Source organism: Macrotis lagotis, chromosome X (assembly GCF_037893015.1).
Source record: "Macrotis lagotis isolate mMagLag1 chromosome X, bilby.v1.9.chrom.fasta, whole genome shotgun sequence".
Classification (NCBI taxonomy): Eukaryota; Metazoa; Chordata; class Mammalia; order Peramelemorphia; family Peramelidae; genus Macrotis; species Macrotis lagotis.
Genome location: NC_133666.1, coordinates 188,686,460 through 188,707,918, shown reverse-complemented (window position 1 = coordinate 188,707,918; position 21,459 = coordinate 188,686,460). Strand labels below are relative to the sequence as shown.

Below are 21,459 nucleotides of genomic sequence, written 5' to 3'. Positions count from 1 at the left end.
GGGCTGTTTGTCTTTTCTACCTCCAACTAGCATGATTATAGGAAGGATCTGCCAAGTCTCCTTCCCAAGCAGTCTCTCCTCAGACAGGTGCAAGAACATCAGGATTCTGAGAGAATCATAAAAGAGAAGCAACATCCAGCAAGGCTACTAGTGGTCTCTGGGCCTTTTGAATGGGGGAAGGGAGTGTTTTTTATCACCCTGTTTTTATCGCACTATCATCTAGATAGCTGTAACTCAGATGCAGGTGCTGTATCTATTCTCCCATCTCTGCTCTAGGGACAGAATTCATCACCTCTGTTTGGTGTTTATGGGATTCTTTACTAGAAACTGCAGGCTTGCCCCATCTTTTGATTTCCATTTTGTAAGTAAAGACAGATTCAGTGATGTGAGACAATAGGGCTAAAGGCAATGGGAAAAGATCCTGAGAAATCTGTATTAAATGTGGTAATATTTGTAAAAGCAATTAGTGCATTGCCCAGCCTAGTTTAGGTTCTTAGTCCTTCCTCTCCTTCCTGCCCCCCCCATTGCTTCATTTATTTTCTTGATTTTATTTATATATATATATATATATATATATATATATATATATATATATATATATATATATATATGAAATGTTCCAGGGTAAGAAAACTCAACCAAAGCAAAGTAACAGATTCTTTGCAACTGAATCTTAGTATATAGACTCCTGGACTTGGAATCAGGTGGACATGTTCAAATTCTGCCTCAGATACTTAATCAGTTATGTGATCCTGTAAAAAAGTACTTAATCAGTTTGGACCTTAGTCTCATCTGTAAAATGGGAATCACAGTAGAATCTACTTCTGTGATTGAGAAGACCAAAGAAGATAAAAATATACAGAGCACTTTGCAGTCTTAAAGTATATAAGTGCTAGTATTATTGTTGTTATCTTGCAGTCTTAGAGAATTTCTTTGAGCATTAAGAGGTTAAATAACTTGCCCAGGATCATGTAGTTCATAGTGTCAGACATAGGACTTGAATCCAGAGCTTCTTTGGTTTCAAAGTCTGATCATTTTTTAAAGCACTTATTTGTTTTAAACAATCTTTTCTTTTTAAATTTTGAGTTCCTATCTACCTCTTCCCCACCCACTGAAGAAGTAAGCAATATGATGTCGATTATATGTTGAAATCATGCAAAACATATTTCCATATTAATAATATTTCAATACTAAGCAAGAAAAATAAATTGAGATTATACTTCAGTCTACACTCAGAGTTCATTAGTTCACTTTCTTGGCAGGTGAACAGCATCTTTTTTTTCATAATGAGTTCTTTGGCATTGTCAGTCTTGATCACTGCAGTCACATCTTTCAGTCCTTCACAGTTGACCTTCATTACAACTTGGCTGTTACTTAGCACAATAATGTCCTAGTTCTTCAACCTTCACTTTGCATCAGTTTATATGGGTCTTGTCATATTTTTCTGAAATCACCTCCTTCATTTCTTTTTTGTTCTTTTTTGGTAAGACAATGAAGTTAAATGACTTACCCAAGGTCACACAGCTAGGTAATTATTAAGTGTCAGAGAGCAGATTTGAACTCAGATCCTCCTAACTTCAGGGTCAGTGCTCTATCCATTGCAACACCATCCTTCATCATTTCTTAAGCACACAATAGTATTCCATCATAATCATATGCCGCAATTTATTCAGCCATTCCCTAATTGACGAGCAGCCTCTAGATTTCCAATTTTTGCTATAACAAAAAGTGCTGTTAAAATGTTTTTGTGCACTTAAGTCCTTTCCTTTTTCTTTGAACTCTTTGAAATGCAGACTTGGTAGTGATATTGCTGGATCAAATGGTTTGCACGGTTTTGTTTTGCTTTTTTCCAACTTTTAAAACATTTTTATTTGAAGCTTTCACTTTCAAATTCTATCCTCCCTTCCCCTCTCCCTGAGACAGTGAGCAGATATTGTTACACATGTACAATTAGATAAAGTTACACATTTACAGTTATGTAAAACATTTTCATATTAGTCATTTTGCACAAGAAGACTCAAATAAAAGGAAAAAAGAAAGTTAAAAATAGAATGCTTCAGTCTGTACTCAATCAGTTCTTTGGAGAGAGATAGTATTAATCCTTTGAAATTGTCTTAGATCAGTATATTGCTAAAATAGTGGTCATTCTAAATTCTTCATTGTACAATATTGTTGTTACTCTGTACAATGTTCTGGTTCTGTTCACTTCATTATGCATCAATTCTTGTAAGTCTTTCCAGGTTTTTCTGAAATCATACTGCTTGTCATTTCTTATAGAACAATCATATACCACACCTTGTTAAGCCATTCCCCAATTGATGGGTATCCCTTTGATTTCCAGTTCTTAATTACCACAGAAAGAGCTATATGAACAGTTTTATAGCCTTTTGTTATAGTTACAAATTCTTCACTCAAATGGTTGAACCAGTTCACATTTCCACCAATTCATTTCCAACAATTCATTAGTGTACCTATTTTTTTTCTTATGGCCTCTAACATTTATGATTTCTGATAGATATTTGGTGGTACCAGAGTTGTTTTAACTTGTATTTCCCCTAAACAATAATAATTTAGATGTCTTTTTTTCATATGACTATAGATAAGTTTGATTTCTTCTTCTGAAAATTGCCTGTTTATTTCCTCTGATCATTATCAATTGAGGAATGACTCATTTTTTTTTATAAATTTGATTCAGTTCTATTAAAGTCAAATTTTAAGTAGGGAGTGACATATACTGTAATAAAAAGATGATCATAATACCCTAAGGAAGCAGAGTTAATGTTGAGAAACACAGAAGATACCTTTAGCCGTGATTTTTATAAAAATAAATTTTACCAGTTTTACTGAGGCAGCTATAGAGCAGCAGACCTGAATTCATAAGACTTGAGTTCAATTCAGTTTCAGACACTTACTAGCTGTATGACCTCAGATAAGTTACCTAACCTCTGTTTGCCTCAGTTTCCTTACCTGTAATAAGGTGGAAAAAAATAATAGCATGTACTCAAAAAGACTGTCATGAGGATCAAGAGATAATGTTTGGGGATAGTTAGATATGGATAGACCAGTGGATAGAGCACTGACCCTGGAGTCTGGAGGTCCCAAGTTCAAATAAGACTTCAGACACTTAATAATTACCTAACTTGTAATTTTGGGCAAGTCACTTAACCCCATTGCCTTGCAACCCCCACCCCCAAAAAAGATGTTTGTAAAATGCTTAGCACATTGACTGATACATAGGAAGATTCACCTAAATGCTTATTCCCTGCCCTTGATATTTTTGTTTTTATAACATCTAAATTTCAGTCTTCCTTTTTTCATCCCAGAGAGTCATTGGGTATAATTTTTTTAATAAAGAAAAAAGAATAGATAGTAAAGAAAAATCAACAAAATAATCAATAAATTAAAAATCTGACATTAAATGTATTGTTTCACACCCAATGGCATCCCCCCCCCCCACACACACACATTTCTTTTTAGCAGTGTTTTTGAGGAGAAAAGACTTGGAAAGAGGAAGTATAATAAAGAGGAGTCTACAGTAAGCTGGAAAAGAGACAACCTGGGTCCATACTGAAATAAAAATTCATCAGGATTTTGGCAATGGCAATTAAACTAGAGAGAGGAAAGGAGAATAGATTCCATCATTTATAATAGAAACAGGCAATCGAAGATATTCTCAGGATTTTTATCAATCAAATGTAGCTCAAGTATCTTCTGCACTTCAGGTATATAGTTATTTTTATTATTATTATTAACAACTAGACAAAGAAACTGAAGTATTTCTTAAAAAATTTGCTACTTTATTACTATCATAAGGCTATTCTGGCCTCACCTAATGCCTCATCATGGTGTGGAGGTGGTCAGCCCTGTGTTCTCCAAGGTTATGCCATTGATATATAAGCTCTTGTCCCGATCAGATGTCTATCTGTTATAGGAATGAGCCTGGCTAGAGGCTAAACTTTATCACCAGAAGAGTGTCCCCTGAATAGAGAATTAGTTTAGCCATAGCAGCTAGGAACCACAATAGGATTTGATGGAGAAATCATTTGTACTGATAAACTCATCTTCTTCCCTTGAGGAGCAATCACTTTGCAGATTCTTTAAAGAACAACACACTTAAAGTCTGAATGCTATTATGATATGTTTGTTATAGACAGCAACATGCAGAACTTGAACTAGCATGGGACAGATTGGGACTTTTCCCCAATTGCTGCTACCCTGGGAGCAGAGCATGTGTTTTTCCCATTTCATTCCCACCCAGTTTTCACTTAGCACTACACTTGATCTAATTACTCCATGATCCTGTCCCTGAACTGCCATCCCCTTGTCCCTGGATCTGTCATGCCCTTCTCCAGGATCAATCTTCCCATTGGGGGCAGACTTCTTAACAATTGTCATGGCAAGAGAAGTGCACCAGAATCAACAATAAGATCTTCAGCAAAGACATTAGCACTTCCATCCCTCCTAATAAAATCAGCCTTTACCCTCCTTCATTCCTATGTCCCTCTGTCTTCTCTTTCCTCTATGCCCTTTGCAACTGTTCCCCGTTTCACATTCCTTCTTTTGGTGCTCACTGAAATCTAGCTTAATAGAAACAGTGAAACAATTTACACAATGACTACTATTCAGTAAATGGAAGCAATAAAAACAAAGTAAATGTAGAATTTTAATGATTGAGATTGGCCCCAGAGCAGAGGTGCCATAACATAACTAATTTTTTTTCAGAGATGAGAGACAATGGATGTGGCATATTGTGTGTTTTGTAAGATATAATTGATTTGTCGACTGGTTTTGTTAAACTGTTTTTTTCTTTTCTTTTTAAATTTTTACTACAGGGATGACTTGCTGGGAAGAGGAGAAGAGAGATATATTTGGAAAGGAAAGTGATATAAGAACAAAAGTTATCAATAAAAATAGGACATAAAAAGAAATGTAGCTTAGGATGCCTTTGTTTTTTAGTTCCCTTTTGGAGAATCACTGCTCCCTCTCAAATCCACACTTCCTAACAATCAGGGTCAGGAGGAAGAGTTGGCTTTACTTCTTGCTCCTTTTATGCCACCATCACTCAGCAAGCACTTTTTCCTTTCACATCTGTTCAATTTTGCCCAGATTCTTGTTCTCATTTATGAATCTCTAGACAGCTCTCCCTTCTCCCCAATAAGTCCACTGCTTGATTTCTGTTTTGTTCTACATTCTAATCCTTCTCCCTTCTAGAACCTGTCTCCCTGTTCCTTTACTTCTTCAGCTTACAGTACTAATTTTCAATCTGTCTCAAGCCTGTAGAAGAGTCATCATTCCACAGACTTCACACTTTTCAACAGAATTTGCCCCAGATTCCAGAATTCTCTAGGGGATCACCCTTCTGTCAAATAGTGGCACAGACCTCACCTTTTCATCTCTTTTCTACAAATCTAGTTATGTTATTAATCATGTTGTACTCAATTTTCTCTGAAAGAGAAAAAGTATCTGATCAGTTCATTCAAAAGAGTTAAAGATTCATTGTGTTGCCTTTAAAGGACTCTATAGAAAGGGCAGTAATGAATACAAAGGAATGACTATCTAATGGTGGAATTTCATGTTCCAGGTACTAAACTAAGCATTTTTTAGTGGGAAAAAAATCTCCATCCTGGTTTATGGTAGGTTAGCTCTGATTTTAGAATCCATTCATATTCTTTCTGTTATACACCAAATGTAAGCAAAGTTCCTTGGACAAAATCTCACCCCTCATTTTCGAGAACTTTGAATTAATTTGGCAACAACTAGTAGAGTTTACATAGCATTCCACTCACAGAATAGGAATGAGGTTGATCCTGATGACTGCTCTAAATCAAACAAGCAGAACATGGATTTAATCTACTAAATATTTCCTTGTCACTTACTTAAATGAGGAAAGGTACAATTAGTTCCATTTGAATGCTTGATACTTACAGACTTGAACATTTGAACATCATTTAAATGGTCCAACTAAACAACTCTGATGAGGAGAGAACAATATTAAAAATAGTTGTTTAAAGTTATAAATATTACCAATTTGATCTGTCCTTCTTTCCTATATTTCAGGGGAAATCATCATCATCATTATCATCATCATCATAAAAACAAATGATCATATTATCAAAATAATACAACTATTATATAACTGAATTATAATATATAAAATAAAACATAATAACTGAAATTCACATGGGACAGATTGCTAATATTTAAGAAAGATGATCCCGTTTGAATCTCCCAAAAATTTTTTGAGATACTGTGGGTATTATTGTTCTCTTCCAATTTTACAGTTGGAGAAACTGAGATTCACAGAGGCTAAGTGACTTTTCTATGATCACATAGCTAATAAGGTTCAGAGGTGAAATATGAATCCAGGTCTTTTTTCTCTAGGCCCAACTCTCTGTCCCTAATTCCATGTTGTCTCTATACAGATGGTAGCTGCCCAAAAGGAGGCTTGTGACAAAAGTTCCTTGGGTTTCAAATCAGAGCACTTGACTTGAATTTCAACTTGTCTAATCACTACTTTTGTGTCCTTTGCTAAACCTCTCTATACCTGTTTTTTCATCTGTAAAGCAAGGGGATTAGTTTAGATGCTAGCTGAATTCTCTTTCAGTTTCAATCCTATGATTATGAGTTTGATTGAATTGGAGGAGGAGAGGATAGATGATTTCTAAGATCTTTTCTAGTTCTTGATTCCAAGATAAAAAGAAAAGATGGTCACAGATGGAGACTGAAGAATAGAAGAAAAGAGCTAAAGATGGGGAAAACAGTTCTATTGGTAAAGTGATAACTTCTGTGGTTCTGAGTCTCTTGTTTTACTTAAGATTTTTTTCCTCACCTTGCCTGAGAAACTTTATGAAAGGGAGAGTCATGTTGCATAACTGTGCAGGACTGGGTCTTGGGAATGGTAGAAAGCAGGAGTAGAAGGAGCAGAAACCAGTTAACTCAGGAGACAGAACAGGTTGGTTCAAATTTTAGATCTGTCACTTGTGTGATCTTAGGCAAACCATTTAACATCCTTGAGTCTCAGTTTCTTCATATGTAAAATAGAATCTTCTTTAATACGGTGAACTGGGTGATTGCAAGCAGGAGAATGATTTTAGTAAAATGAGTGATGAATATCATGTGAAGGTTTTCCCAGGTTTCTTGAGTGGGAACATATGAGCCAAGAAAAGGGAAAAACTACTTAAAATGAATATTGAATCTTTGGGACTCTAGAATTTCTGACAAAAGTGCTTACCTTTTAGAACTTTAAATTTTCTAAAGGATTTTCCCCACTGCAGTCTTATGGGGTAAGTTATGCAACTATTATTCTCATTTTATAACCTAAAGACTCAGAGGAATTAAGGGAAATGTTCAAATTCATCCAGTTAATAAGATACTGAGGCAGGAATGTGAACACAGGTCTCTTAACTCTAGGTGCAAGGCTCACTCCAAGACACCAGTCCATCTTCCTCAACAATAGAATTCCTTCATCAGTAGGAGACATCAATCATGGATCAGTGACCCTGAGCCATGAATAAGGAATGTCTCTGAGGTTTGTGAAGCCCGGCCTGGAAGATTCAATTATGAAACTGAATTGCACGAAAAACAAACCCACGCTGGGGAATTAAGCAAGTTTGTCAGGAAGTAGAAGGAAAATACATCTCTGTTCTCTGGAACTTCCCCCCAAAATATGCATATAAATAACACTCCTGCTTTTTGTGTGAGCATTCCCAGTAGCATTATCAATATTATTGCTTGAAGGGCTCAAGTTAATGGGTAAAGAGATTGAAAGGAATGAAAAGGCTTTGAATTCATAACCAAAGTAATCTCATTTGGGGTAGAACAAAGGGAAAGAGCCCTGGATTTGAATTTAGGAAACCTGATTGGTTTTTATTTTTTAAATCCCAGCTCTGTTATTTGCTTTGGAAAGCTTCAATTGGACTCTCAATTTCTTTATATGTAATATGAGGGAGTTAGACTAGGTCATTTCCAAGATCTAAATTATAGGTTCATTGAGCTGCAACTGAAAGAGACCTCAGAGACTATGCTGTCCAATATCTTCATTTTACTATCCATTTATTTATCTATTCATTTATCTATCCATTTATTTATTTATTTGTTTGTTTTTGTTGGGCAATGTGATTAAGTGACTTCCCCAAGGTCACATAACTAGTGATGATGATGATGATGATGATGATGATGACGACAACAACGATGATGATGATATCAGGGAGGTGATGCCATGACAAGCACATGAATGGGATTTGAGTGAGGAGGTGCTGTGCTAAGTTACCAGCCTCCTTTTCTATTCCAAAGACATCTGCATCCAGTGGCCAGGCATAAATTGGGACAACTGGAGATGGCCCTGGATGAAAGGCAATCAGGGTTAAGTGACTTGTCTGAGGTTATGTGAGTTCAAATATCTGAGGCTGGATTTGAACTTCTGCCTTCCTGTCTACAATGTCAGAGCTCTATCCACTACGCCATAGTGCATGAGACCAGATTTGAATTCTAGTCCTCCTGATTCCAGAACTGGTGGTGTATCCAATGTGTCCCATGGCTGCCCCACCTTTTCACTATTTTTAACACCTCAAAATCCATGTACCATATTTATTAGTGTATCATAACTTTTTAAAAATTGGTATTTCACGATCACCTTTACAAATATCATCCAACACAAACATTTCAACACATTAAATATTAAAAAATAACATATGAAATATTGTCTGTTACAGATAGTTCATTTTAAAGTGATATTTAAATTTATGCAATAGTAACATAATTTCTTTGCTTGTTTGTATTCTCATTGATTCCTTCTTTTTCCTTTTTTTTTTTGTATCTCCCTATTACCCCGAGTATCAAATATAAACTTCTCTGTTGGGTTTTATTCAAAGCTTCATAGTTCCAATCTTGTTAGATCTTACACTCTATCCCTCCCTCTTCTTCCCCTCCCTCACTCTGCAAACCAGTGATAATGACTTTTCTTGCTGTTTCTCCATCAAGACATTCTATCTTCCAACTTCAGGCCTTTTCTCTGGCTCCCATGCTTGGAAGGCTCTCCCTCCTTATCTGTGCTTTCTGTCATTCTTAGTTTCTTTCAAGTCTTTGGCTTCTGCTGGAAATCTTTACTATCTCTCTTAATTACAGTCCTTCTGATTATAATCAATTATTCTCATCTCTTTTTTTTTACAACCTCGTGGCTTAGCACATTGCCTGGTCCAAAGTAGGCCCTTAATAAATATTTATTAACTGACTCTTTTCTCGATTTCTTTCATAGATCACCTTCAAAACCCACTAACTTCCCCTCCCCAAATTCCCCCCAAAATAAACCCTCCTTTAAAAAAAAAAGTTGAGTAATTAAAAACAAAACTAATTCATATATTGTTTGAACACACGACTCACTCTTTACCTGTAGTCTCTCTGTCAAAGAATGGGAAATATACTTCATAATTAATCTTCTACAGTTAGATAGAGCAGCAAATAGGGCACTGGCCCTGAGTCAGGAGGAACTGCATACAAATCCAGTCTTAGACACTTACTAGCTATGTGTCCTTGGGCAAATCACTTAACCCTCACTATCCAACCTCCAGGGCCATCTACAGTCATTCTGATTCATAGCTGGCTACTGGACTCAGATGGCTCCAGAGAAGAAAGTGAGGCTGGTGACTTACCCCAGTACCCCCTCACTCAAATCCAATTCATGTGCTTGTCATGACATCACCTCCTTGATGTCGTGGTCTTCTTCAAGAATGAAGGACAACCATCATCTAGAGTTATGATTGCTCATTACATTTCAATCTTTTAAAGTTGTTTTCCCTTACAAAAATGTAGTTATTACATAAGTTATTGTTCTGGTTCTGTTCACATCACTCCATCTCAGTTCATCTTTCCAAAGTTCTTTGAATATGGCATATTTAACATGTAAGATTTAATATTTCATTACATTTACATCCATATTTTTGTTCAGTCATTACTGAACTGATGAGCACCCACTCTGTTTCTAGTTCTTTTTTATAATGAAAAGGTATGCTATAAATATTTTTGTACATAAGGGATCTTTTAGAGATAGGGGTCCTTACATAGATACAGTTGGGTATGCTGGGGGTTGGGGGCGGGGGAGATGGTTATATTTTTCTCTAAGGTGTTTGTTTAGTGATTACTATTGCTATGTATTCCTGGATAGTGATTTGGTTATAATTATCCTGAACAGTGAACAAGGACTCAGAAATAAGGAGGTTGGGAACTTTTACAGTGGTCATTTAAGGAAAAATTGGGGGATAAGAGTGGTGTCATTGTGTTGGAGATAAGTCCCATGATTGGTTCTCAAAAGAATGATGGAAGACTACCCATCCTCTTGTACTCTAATTAAAATTAATCAGATCATAGTTCTCTTGGGATTAAGCTATAAACACTCAAAGACTATAAATTGAATAAAAGACCCATTTGAATGGACAGAGGGAGTTTACCTCACCCAGGAGTTTCCCATATCAATGAAATCACAGGTCTAGCCATTATCCTATTATTATTATTATTAATATTAATATATTATATCTCTATAACTTATAGAATATATTACATGGTACATTTACCATAACATATATTATGTGATACATTTACTCTGATATATTATATAATCCATTTTGCCACAATACATTATATTAACATAATTATCTAATATTTTATGGTAATTCATACAATTTCATATTATTAATAATATTGTAGAGATTATTTTAGCATTATCTTAGGTTTTATTTTTCCCCAAAACCGTATTATAATTCCATATGACAAAAACCTAATTAAGTACAATTAATCTATAAAACAACCTAGTCCCATATCCCAACCCCCAAATTCTAAAGGGATATTTGACAAACAACTTTTCATTCTCTTGACCAACAAATATAGTTTTCCCCTCCATCCCCTCCTTGGGAACAGACACAAAGAGCCAGGTGAAATATACCAAGAGCAAAACAAACATGAGCACAGAAACAAATATTTGGAGAAAGCATTAACTACAAATGCCTATGGGTAGAGTTTCTCAGTGCAGGAACAGATCCTCCTTTCTTAAATATTTAATCAAAATAGCTCCTGATTAGCTGGGAGGAAGAAATATAGTGTATAAGAAGAAGAGCAGCAAGGTATGGTAGTCAGAAGACTATTCTGGAATTCAGGAAACCTGGGCTCTAAGGCTCACTTTCTTCATTTAAATGATGAATGAATGAATAAATGAATAACTGAATGAATGAATGAATGAATTGAAAAAGCATTTATGTGTAAGGCACCAGGTTAAGTATTGGGAATATAAATAGAAGAGGCAAGTCTTTGCTCCCAGAAAATTCACATTCATATAAGGAAAACAACATATAGGTTTTATTTTTTTTTAATTTTTATTTAAGGCAATGGGATTAAGTGAGTCGCCTAAGGTCACACAGCTAGGCAATTTTTAAGTGTCTGAGGCTGGATTTGAACTCAGGCTCTCCTGACTCCAGGGCTGTTGCTCTATCCACTGCACTACCTAGCTGCCCCCACACATATAGGTTTTAGATGAAAAGGTCATTATTCAAAAGCAAAGCAAATGATAACACATCCTTTTTAATGTCATATACACTAATAAAATCAGGATGTTGAATCACTTCAAAGTGCCAAGATGGGACAGTGGTGTGAGAGCTTTCTTTTCTGCATTTTCTATTGCTTAAGTACAGCACCCTTAGATGAAATTGTCAAAATAAATCTCTCTCCCATATGGTTTAGAGGAGTGGGCTGAGAGACCTGAAATGGATAATACTTTGGGAAGGATTCTGCTATCTCCAGATGTCTTGGGTTTGGCTCTTCAATGGTGGGCAGGTGGTCAGCAACTGGTGTTGGCAATGGTGAGGAAGGGGGATCTCAACTTCATGGTGATTGATCTCTTTATGACTTGGATTTTTTTTTTGCAAGGCAATGGGGTTAAGTGATTTGCCCAAAGTCACATAGGTGATTATTGTCTGAGGTCAGATTTAAACTCAGTTTCTCCTGACTTCAAAATCACTGCTCTGTCTTCTACAATACCTGCCCCTGATTGACCTCAGTGATGGAAATCACTTATCCAGGAAGGAGTGCTGGTGGTCTGGGGGATACTGCAAAGACAATACCTTTTGGGTTCACTGCTATAGACTATCACCAATCAAGGTCTGAGAAGGACTTGCCTATAGCTTATGCTGCTTCCTCTTGCCTGCTCTGTAGCTGGTCATTAGTCTGGATGGCTGACTCCTCCAAAGAGGTTTCTTCTGTGAATGGGTTATAGAGATTGGATTGGGAGTAATGGTCTAAGGGGCAAGGCTCTTGGGTTCAGGGGATAAATCATTGTGGTCTGAGGGGATGTGTTATTGAAGGTAGTGGTTTGATTTGCCTTCTTTCTCATTTGTAAAATGAAGGGGAGTCAGACTAATCTCTAAGCTTACTTCTAGTTCTATAAAAGCTAGTTATACAACCAATGGAAAAAAATGGTGTAAGATGACTAAAAAAGGCAGATGAATTTAATTTGATATGGAATACATTCTTGCTTTCAAACTTGTTTTTGGCTAGTTATTTTGAAACTAAAAACACACACATGCTATCATGAAACTTTGAAACCAGGCTACAGAAATCTTTAGCTTAGCCTATCTCATTGCCCTCTCAAAGTAACATCTGTGTTAAGTGCCAACTTTTCTTGGCTCTGTGTGATCCAGAAATCTCAGAGTGACAAGTCTAGGTAAGATTGCTTCCTCTGCCCTTCACAAAATCAACAAAAGGACTTGGGCTGCTGATACTCCACTCAAAACACTTCAGTGATTTCCTCTGTGATTGAAATGAACTTTGAAGAAAGCATTCTGATAACTAGTTCTCTTTTGCATAGCTTTGTGCTCTCTTTAGAGACTAGACAGAAGCAAGAAATCCATTATCTGTGAATGGGGGTGTATGGTTTTTTCACTACAGAGCCAGAATTTGAAATAACACATGACTGTGGCATCTGATTATTCTAGGTTTATCTGGATAATGCACCTGGAAATGTGTGACCCCCTCAAGTCCTAGGAAAATCTATTCAGTATTTTTCAGCATACACAATGTAATCACATTCATCCACACTATGATTCTGTGAGGAGTCAAAATCTAAAGATTACCCTATCAATTAGAAAAGCAATGAAATATTTTGAGAAAAGAACTGTTGGTAGACAAGGTCTAGGATTTTAGTCTTGACTTACTAGTTTATTTCCTTATCGGCAAAATGGCAATAATATTTATGCTTAACATTGTCACTATGAGGAAAGTATATGTTAAAAAAATTTATACAATTATAAATCATTTTCTTTGAACTTTTAAGTAACAGAACTCAATATTGCAGCAGAATGGTATATGAACAATTGATCTTGAAGTCAAGATGACCTATATTCATGTCCAGGATCTGACAAACTAGCTATTTGATCATGTTTAAGAGTGACTAAATAGTTGATATGCATCATGTCCATTTGTCTGAGAGGTAATTTTGGTAGACTTGCCTGACACTGCCTTTTGTTGCATTTCACATGGGAGCACCCAGTCTTGAGGAAATAGTTAATGCATTGGCATGGAAAAATATATACTTGGAACTGTTTTGCTTGAGGCTTAGATCAAAGTTTGTATTTTCTCAGAATGGTGGAATAGGAACAAAGAGTAGGGGAAGGAAAGGAGACTGGATTTATAATTTTCCAAGTATCTATCCAGACAACTCAGTTTATACATTTTTCCTTCTAAATTGTCACCTTATTGCTTAGTTTCTTGAAAGGGAAGGGCATCTGAGTTGAGTTTTTGACCTTTGCTAGAGCATCTGAGATTAGACTCTGCTGAGTGAAGTGAATAGAACCAGAACGTAACAGTAACACTATGCAATGGTCAATTATGATTGACTTAGCTCCTCAGCAATATGATCCAAGACTATGGAAAATGCCATCTACATCCAGAGAAAGAACTATTGAGTCTAGAGCAGATTGGAGCATACTATATTTCACTTTTTTGTGAATTTTCTTTTTATTTCATTTCACAGCACGACTAATGTGAAAATATATGATTGCATGAGAGCACTGGCCTTGGAGTCAGGAGGATGGAAGAATCTGACCTCAAGATTCGTTAATAACTGTGACCTTGGGCAAGTCACTTGGGCAAGCCCTGATTGCCTCACATCCAGGGCTATCTCCAGTCAACCTGATTCATATCTGGCCACTGGATCCAGGTGATTCTGGAGAACTGGAGAAGACTGGTGGCCTTAGAACAGCACCCTTTGAAATCCCAATTCATGAGCTTATCATGGCATCATCTCTCTGCTGTCATGGTCTTCTTCAAAAATGAATGCTAAAACAAGTCATTCTGGGGAGGCAGGGCAGGGCAAAAAAATGATATTCATAATTTTTTAAAAAGATTTTGAAAATTGTCTTTACATGCAATTGGAAAAAATGGTGTTAGGAAAAATCAGGTTCAATGGATATCTGAGGATGGTAGCATTTCTAATCTAAATTGGAAGAATGTCAATTGTTCATGAGTAGGTTGAGCTAATATAAAAATGACAATTCTACCTAAATAAGATTGGTATGGCACTGAATAGTATGGCAAATAGTATGGCAAAAATTAGACAAACACCCATATCTTACACCCTAACGTACCAAGATAAGATCGAAATGGATGTATGATTTAGACATAAAGGGTAGTATCATAAACCAATTAAAAGAACAAGGAATAGTCAGATCCATGGAAAAGAAGATTTTTATTTTATGTTTATGATCAAACAAGAGATAGAGAACATTATAAAATGCAAAATGGATTTCTACTACAATAGATTTTGCACAAATAAAACCAATGCAACTGCAATTAGAAATAATGCAGAAAACTGGAAAGCAATTGTCACAGATAATGCCTCTGATTTAAGACTTCCATTTCTAAAATATATAAGGAACTGAGTCAAATTCATACAAATACACTTCATTCTCCAATTAAAAAGTGGTCAAAAGGGGGAGCTAGGTGGCATACTGGATAAAGCACTGGCCTTGGAGTCAGGAGTACCTAGGCTCAAATCCGGTCTCAGACACTTAATAATTACCTAGCTGTGTGGCCTTGGGCAAGCCACTTAACCCCATTTGCCTTGCAAAAACTAAAAAAAAAAAATGGTCAAAGTATATGAAGAGGTAGTTTTTAGATGAAATTAAAGCTCTCTATAGTCATATAAAATCAAGAAATACAAATTAAAACTGAGGTGCCCTTCATACCTATCAGGCTGGCAAAAAGAGGAAAATGTTAGAGAAATGTGGTAAAACAGGGCAACAATGCACTGTTGGAAAACAATTTGGAACTATGCCCAAAGGGCAAGAGAACTGTGCATATCCTTTGATGCTGTAATACCACTACTAGGTGTGTATCCCAAAGAGATAAAAGGATACTCATGTACCATACTATGTACAAAAATACTTACAGCAACTCTTTTTATAGTGGCAAAAAATTAGAAATTGAGGGGATGCCCATCTATTGGGGAAGGGCTGAACAGGTTGTGGAATATAGATCCGATGGAGTTCTATTGTTCTCTAAGAAATTGTGAAAGGCTGGACTTCAGAAAATCATGGAAAGACTTGCATGAAAACAGTTAAGTGAACAACCAGGAGAATATTGTATGCAATATTGTGAAAAGATCAACTATTATGGACATAGCTCTTCTCTGCAGTTCAGCAATCAAGGATAATCCCAAGATACTCATCATGGAAAATGCCATCCACATTCAAAGAAAAAACTATGGGATCTGAATGCAGAGCAAAGCATACTATGTTCACTTTTTAAAACTGTTCTCATGGTCCCCCCACCCCATACTAATTCTTTCCCAACACGACTAATATTGGAATATGTTAAAACATGATTGTATATATACAACCTCCATCAGATTGTTTGCTGCCATAGAGAAGAGGAATAGGAGGATAGAAAAGTATGGAAGTCAAAAACTTAAAATATGAAATTTTTGTGTGCAATTGAAAAATTAACAAATTTAAAGTACCATTTCCCCTGATGATTTTTACTCTTTGCCCTACTCTCTGCTTTTCACAGGGACATTCTGACTGTCCTAATGAAAGCCTGGGCTGAAATGGATGGATTTTAGTTTTACTTACTGGCACTGACAAAGAAGCATAAATCTAAATCGGGGATTTCAACTGACCACAGGTTCAAGATGAATTTTAGATGTGACTAGGCTACTAAAATAGTCCAGTCACTTTTAGGTTGCATTCATTTATTTTAGACCTCTGTGACTAGTGTTGCAGGAGCCAGGACTACAAAGTGAAAAACTGAATAACCTGCCTTTAAGGAGCTTTTCTCCTCCTGAACATAGAGGGGTGGGGAAGAAAGAGTGGACAACATGAACAATGTGAAGAGGTGAATTGATACAAAATTCAAAATTTGTCTCAAGATACTTCCCTTGCCCAAGTCCCTGGATAAGTCACTTTAACCTCCATTTGCCTCAGTTTCCTCATCTGTACACTTGGAACAATAGCAGCACCAATCTCCCAGGAATGTTTTGAGGATCAAATGAGATCATTGTATTGCAAAAGTGTTTAGCATATAGTGCCTGTTTCATAGTAAATGTTGCATTAGGAAATTCTAGGCAGAAAAAAAAATGTTAAGCTACCAAACTGCCAAACCTGTGCTGATCTTGTGCATACATAATAAAGAACACCTTGGGTATTCTTAAAAATGTAAAAAAAAATTGTCTTGCTCCAGCCCTGGGAAAGTTTGCTGCCTCATTTACCAACCTGTTAGAAATGTTCCCATATAACATTTCAAAGCTATCTTCTAAACTGGCCAACCTGACCATCTTACAAGGGAGGGAGGTTGAGGCCTACAAAGAATGAGAACAGATGGTTACCCAACAATGAGCTAATTTTCCTCGAGCATCCTGACATTCAGTTACACTTTCGCAAACCCCTAACCCTTCCAGCACAAATACCATGTTATTCATTTCCTTATATTTAAGCCAGTGCAAAATCCCTTTATTAGCCACTTGTCCCTTATTAGCCACTCATCCCTTAAGGATCAGCCTGCTTGCAATAACCATACGGCAGTGTAATAAAATGTATATGCCCCTCATTTCTGAGTCTCTAGTGAATTCAGTCAGCCCCAAGAACCTCACTCCATCAGTAAGCTATATAAATGTTAGCTTTCATTTATATGCATTTCACTGGGATGATACCAATTGTTCCCAAAAGAGAAGGCCCTTTTATAGTCAATGAAGGGACTTTTATAGTCCAACATTGAAGGAAGCTAGGAAGTAGAGATGAGGAGTCTGTGCATTCCATGTGTAGGACACTGTATGTGCAAAGGGCAGAGATAAACTATCACATGCAGGAAATAGCACATCAGCCAATTTGACCAGAACATAAAATACATGAGAATAATACTCATAATTCATAGATCAAAGACTTGGAACAGACCTAGATCAGAGATCTAGAATTAAAATGGATCTAATCCAACTCCATTTTTACAGATGATGAAACCAAAGTCTAGGGAACATAAGCTTTTTCAAGGTCATACAGGTAGCATCAAAAGCTATATTTGAACCTATATGGCCTCTGATTTTGGAGTCAGTGGTTTTTTTCATGTTAAATTCAAAATCAATTTGGAAATAAAGTGTGTGTGGGCTGATTGTGAATGGCTTTTAAATGCCAAAAGGGAGACTTTCTATTTTATCCTAGGTCCAGTAGGGAGCCACCAAAACTTGAACAGGAGAGTAATCTGTTCAGTATTAGAAATGTAATATACTAAGTAAGTAAAGTAGGAAAAAATTAAGAGCCAGCTCAAAGCAATTTTCAGCCTGAGCCTTACAGCTCAGAAAATCAGCAAAACTGGGGTTTGGTTTCCTTGACTTGTCTTAAATCATGAAATGTTAAGGCATTTTTGTCTGGAGGAGGGGAGTGGGAAAGATACATTTGCCTGCACAACCCTAAAGACAGGTAATAGCCTGGGCCACTGGTAGGGCAATATCTCAACTAGTCAGACCACATCTGAAGAATTGTGTAGTTTTAGAAGCCATATTCTAAGAGTCTCTGACAATCTCAGAGGTGGATGACCAGGACCTGGTCAAAACCAAGTGTTAACTCAAGATGCCATCTTCTAAGTATGTTCTTTAGTAGCTCTCCTATCCTACTTAAAAGCAGCCCTTGGGGATGCTCACATCACTTAAGTTACCCAGTAGAAGCAAGGTCTTTGTATTAAAGTCCCTTGTCCCCCAGTAGGGAGAATTTATCAGTCCCAGTCTTGATTTACCTACCAAGTCCAGACACCTTTCCTCCTAATGCCAGATTGTGATTTATAAACCCAGCAGATTTTGCCAGTTTGGAGACTCAAGACCATCTTAGGTCCTCACGAACCTGTTCCCATCATTCTGGCCTAACTTTCTGATGGTTTATTTCCTCTCAGTAGAACATTATCAGTGTTGGCCTTGTTTTCCTGTGCTCAAGCTGCATTAATATCCCTATTAAGGGGCAAACTTCCTTATTCCTCTAGTTTTTTAAGTGACTTTTGCCTCCCCAGAATTCCTTGAATTTACTTTGTGTTAAGTATTGTATCTCTTTTAATGGAAGATGATCTCATTGAGGGCAGGGATTTTTTTTCATTTTTGTTTTGTATACTCAGCACCTTATACAGTATCTCTAACATGATTAATGCATACTTATGAAATTTAAATTAAACAATGGGGGTAATATTAAGTTGTTTAAGTCTGGAGAAGAGAAAATTTAGGGGAACATAGTAATTTACTAATTATCTAAGGGACTATTATGTGGGATAAGAGTTCTGTGGCCTTTATTGATATGGAAATTATGGAATTATAGAAAGGGAGATTTCAGCTCAGTATAAGTGAGCTTCCTAATAATTAGAACTTTTCTAAAATGCAATAAGTTGTTTTGCAAATAAGTGAGCTCTTGGTCACTGGAAATATTCAAACAAAGGCTACATGATCATCTATTGGGGATCTTGTAGAAGGAATTCCCATTTGGCTACCAGTGACACTAAATAACTGCCTATTCCCATTTGACCTCTAAGAGTCTAAAATCTATGTTACATATTATGGAAGCTCATAAAGTTGTGATTCCAGAAGAATTGGATAGAGATACTTCAAGAGTAATAACCTAAGGGAAAAAAAAAAAGAAAAGAATTATTTGGGGGTGGGGGTTTGCAAGGCAAATGGGGTTAAGTGGCTTGCCCAAGGCCACACAGCTAGGTAATTATTAAGTGTCTGAGACCGCATTTGAACCCAGGTACTCCTGACTCCAAGGCCAGTGCTTTATCCAGTATGCTACCTAGCTGCCCCGGAAAAGAATTATTAAATTAAGGAAGTTTTTGTAAAGCTGTTTGAGTCTAAGTCTTAGTTCAGTAAATCTTGAAATAATATAACAAATGTTAGGTAAGAACATATGTAAATTCTCAGAAGATGCCGGAATCATAAGCAATATCAGTATTGTGCTAACAAGAGAACAAATGGTGGCAGATAAACACGAAAACTTCTATCAACAGTTTTATCAAGTAAGTAACCATTGGAAAAGCAGCAGCTGTTGTTACCTTAGTTTAAAGTAGATAAAGGAAACTAATTCTGTTGGACCCAGATTAAACACAATCACAGACAACAGAGGAGTGTGAAATCAACTGAAAAACAGGAACACAAAAAATGTGTTTGATCCTGAGTCTAGGACACTGGTTTATGCTCCTGGTTCTGATGTCAATTAGCTGTGTGACTTTGGAACAATTCCTTCTTGATTTTTTTTGGTTCGTTTTAGAAAGGCAATGAGGTTAAAAATGACTTGGCCAAGATCACACAGCTAGGTAATTATTAAGTGTCTGAGGCCAAATTTGAACTCAGGTTCTCCTCACTCCAGGACCGGTGCTCTATCCACTGTGCCATCTAGCTTCCCCACCTTTTCTTTGAGCCCCATTTATCTACCTCATTGTTAAATTGAAAGGCTCATTTACACAGGATGTTCTGGAGCCAGCTCCAGGAAACTTATGAAACCATCTCAGAAATCAGCAATTAAAAATCAGGGTTTGGTTTATCATTTTATCAATTTTCTAGCCTTAAGTGTTAATGCAAATTAATTTGCTGTTCTCATCCCCCTCCCAGCACATTCCTATATTGATTTATAAACATTGAATTTTAACAGGACTAGAGGAGAAGTTATGAAGTTTTCACTAGTTTGGGTGCAACAACAACTGGCATTTATATAGCACTTTAAGCTCCTTTGAACCTCTTAGCAACCCAGTCCTTACATCCCTAATATTCTAGGATTCAGTGACTAATAATTTCTCATTAAATAACTGGCTTTATCCTTCTGTAAGCCATCCAAACAACCCCTCACTTTCATTCATTTGCAACCAGGTAAAAATTTTTATACATTAATGAATTAGTGACTGTGATTATGGGCCCTATCTTTCCATCAATCCACTATAGGGCAACTGCTCAATATAGCAAAAGCCTGGTCCTGATTTCATACATACACATACACATACACATATACAGACACAGACACACACACACACACACACACACACACACACACACACATACACACACACACACACACACACACACACACACACACACACACACACATCCTTTTAATACTGACTTTCCAGCTAACTACCAGGTTGCCCAGCTGTTATCCCAATCCTGCAAAATGATCAAGTCCCAGATAACATCTTTTGTACCACCCATTGAAACATCATTGTTGCTAATATTCAGCAATCTGCTTTATCCCATGATACATAATTTCATTGTTCTTTTAGTTCCCTGTAATTCTGATTCTTCAGAGATACTGGTTCACATGATTTATGATATATTATCATTCAGAGATTATTATTGTTATTAAAAGGGACTTCTGTGTTCCATATCATTTTTAGGATACTTATATAATGGAGAACTAACTTTAGTGGACATCCTAGTGTACATCATGATCTGAACAATATATATATTCATGGATTTTTCTATGTGCTTTGTTGCTCTTTTGTTTTGACTATTGGTCTCACTGAAAAAAATTCAGAAGTAATTCAGGGCTTAGGAACTATATTATTGAAATAAAGAACTCTCAGATAAGGAAATTCCCTCAACCCATGTGGGTCAGCACCTTTGCCTCTGAGATTAACACCAGAATCACAAAGACAATGTGTCTCAGAGGTGAAACTTGAATCAACGTCTTCCTGATTTCAAGGCCAGTTCTTACATGCTGATTTTTTTGTTTATGTTGGGAATTGAGGCAGAGGGGAGAACTAAGACCTATGCTATATTAAACAGTTGCCCTATAGTGGATTTATCAGTATTGGGCAAAAAGCCAGGTGATTGATGTCCCTAGGCAAGTTATTAAGCCTCTCTGGGTCTCCATATTTTCATATGCAAAATGGAGATAATCTGACATTTGTATAATGCCCCAGGGTTTACAACTGCCTTTTTATACATTATCTCATTTAAGAATAATAGTT

The 21,459-nt window shown here is 36.5% G+C and overlaps 1 long non-coding RNA gene across 4 annotated transcripts in view; it reads right to left on the bottom strand.

Moving 5' to 3' along the window:
• The window catches only part of LOC141499790 (uncharacterized), a 50,718-nt gene that overhangs the window by 21,682 nt on the left and 7,577 nt on the right, over window positions 1-21,459 (bottom strand). For 3 of the 4 annotated variants that reach the window (XR_012471769.1, XR_012471767.1, XR_012471766.1), the window contains one exon: window positions 16,878-19,121. The exons of the other annotated variant lie outside the window; for it this stretch is intronic. This is a non-coding gene — a long non-coding RNA (uncharacterized LOC141499790). Of the gene's footprint in view, window positions 1-16,877; window positions 19,122-21,459 lie in introns of those variants that run through there. 4 annotated transcript variants of the gene reach the window in all.